Genomic DNA, 2,500 nt, shown 5'->3' with positions numbered 1-2,500 from the left:
AGCCGGGTGCACGCAGGCCTAACACAGCTGGCTAGCCTCACCCCGCCGGACGCAACCCTCCCTCACTCCTGCTCACTTCTCCCTGACACCACTTTCCTCTAGATAAGTCCTCTTCTCGCACCACACGTGCACCTAGAAATATTGCTTCAAGGATAGTGGAAAAATACTGGCCGCGCCACGAGTCACAGCTTCGGTTCCCGGCGCGGAGGACGCGATGGGGAGACAGGGTGGACGCATGAGAAACGGAATTGAGTTAGGGATAGTTGATATATATATATATATATATATATATATATATATATATATATATATATATATATATATATATATATATATATATATATATATATATATATATATATATATATATATATATATATGAGAGAGAGAGTTACATAAATAGATAGGAAAAATGCATTGTGCAATTTGTAATTTCCTGCTGATGCAAGGGGCATCCTAGTAAGCATATATATATATATATATATATATATATATATATATATATATATATATATATATATATATATATATATATATATATATATATATATATATATATATATATATATATATATATATATATATATATATATATATATATACATACATTATATATACATACATTATATATACATACATTATATATATATATATATATATATATATATATATATATATATATATATATATATATATATATATATATATATATATATATATATATATATATATATATATATATATATATATATATATATATATAATGTGTGTGTGTGTGTGTGTGTGTGTGTGTGTGTGTGTGTGTGTGTGTGTGTGTGTGCGTAAACTCACGAGTCCTGCGAATGAAGAAGCAAAATTTGCCTTTGAGGTTGTGCTCAGACGGCCTGACCTTCCTCTTCTAGAAGCTGCACCAGCCCGCATCCTGGGTTGCGTCTTGCACAAGGAAACGGTGAGATGAGGAGCGAGATTAACTGGGTGGGAGGTGGAGGACTGCGTGAAGTGTGGGGAAGGGAGTGTGGTACAAGCATCGGCATTCGGCAGTTGCGTCGCCCCTCATTGGACGGCAGCAGCACCAGTAGTACAGGCTTCTCGAAGAAGCGCTCTGCACCCGATCAAGAAGACCCTCCCTCTCTCCCTTTCTGCCCCATGGCGTCCGCACCTTGACGCGCGCTGGGCCCCGCAGCGGCCCCACTCAGAGAGCGAAGCAGCGTGTACCCTGCAGCGCACCAGCCGGCAGGCGGCAGCGGAGGTTGAAAGGGCGGACGCGGTGGTGGTGGCGGCTGGAGCTGAACAGCTGCCTGCTCTGTGCTGCTGTGGCCTGGAAAGGCGTTCGTTGCTAAAGCTACGATTCCTCGAGCGAATTCGTACATTTCTTTGCTCTTCTCTATATCTCATAACAACCTTTGGGTTTGTCTTGTTTTGATTTCCTCTTTCTGAACTCGTGGATCTTATTCTCCCTGGCCATGCTGCTGCCAGCGCGAGCAGCCGTTGTGGAGGATTGCTTCCTCTGTCACTGTCAGGCGGGCCGGAGCCTCTTTGTTCATTCTGGTGCAGCTGCTGAACACACCCAAAGCCTCTCGACACATATGCCTGCGGCCCACAGACTTCCTGCTGCAGCAACCTCAGAACATGTCTACCCAATACCACCCAGTGGCAACTTGGAGCAAGAACCACGAGGCAGGTGATGCAGTCAGCTGTGTGAAGGGAGCATCAACGCTTTTCCCAATGACCAGGGCAGGATTACCTGCTTCCCCAGACCAAGGCGGGTTCGGCTTCGTGCTGCGGGTTTTCCTTCTCAGCCTTGACTCGTGAGAGCCTTGCGAGGGGCTGGCGCAAGGTATTTCATTAGCAAAGCGTGCACGAAGACCCCGCTAAGCTGGGAAGCGTTGCTTTAGTTAGCAGTTCACCAGGTTTTGGGGCAAGGCGGGAAGCAAAGGGGAAAGAGGTGTGTGTGTGTGTGTGTGTGTATGTGTGTGTGTGTGTGTGTGAGATAACATCCCCACAACCCCCAGACCGACCGCAGCGCACAACAACCGCTGCGGATCACACATCATTGCCATACGAGGACATGGAAACAAAACCTTAGACCAGCAATGAAGTGAGGGATGGAACCCACGCCCGCACCTCCATCCGAGGGAGGAAAGGCATGGGCGGTTACACCTCGTGGCCGAGTGTAGTTGCTGAACTGACGAAAAACAAAGAAGAGTATCGGTCATTTTGGAAAAGCTGCTACCTCAGGCCAAAACGAACGAAAGGCTAGGGGGAGGAAGAGAGGTAGGCAGCCACGCATGCGCAGGGTGGCGCCAACCTGCCGCCCGGCGCGCTCACTTTATTTAAGTAAAGCATACGATATTGCAAACAAGCTTCAGTACACCACGATGGTTATTCAGAGATAACTTCTTATCAGGTGGTGTGTGGGATGAAGTAATTGCTCCAGCTTGAAGAGCGAGAAGGGGCTGACGGGGCGGCGGGGACAAAGGAAACAAAGAAGGGTGTTTGA

This window comes from Scylla paramamosain, chromosome 19 (genome assembly GCF_035594125.1).
Source record: "Scylla paramamosain isolate STU-SP2022 chromosome 19, ASM3559412v1, whole genome shotgun sequence".
NCBI lineage: Eukaryota > Metazoa > Arthropoda > Malacostraca > Decapoda > Portunidae > Scylla > Scylla paramamosain.
The sequence above is the reverse complement of the archived record's forward strand: the minus strand, read 5'-3'. Positions refer to the sequence as shown.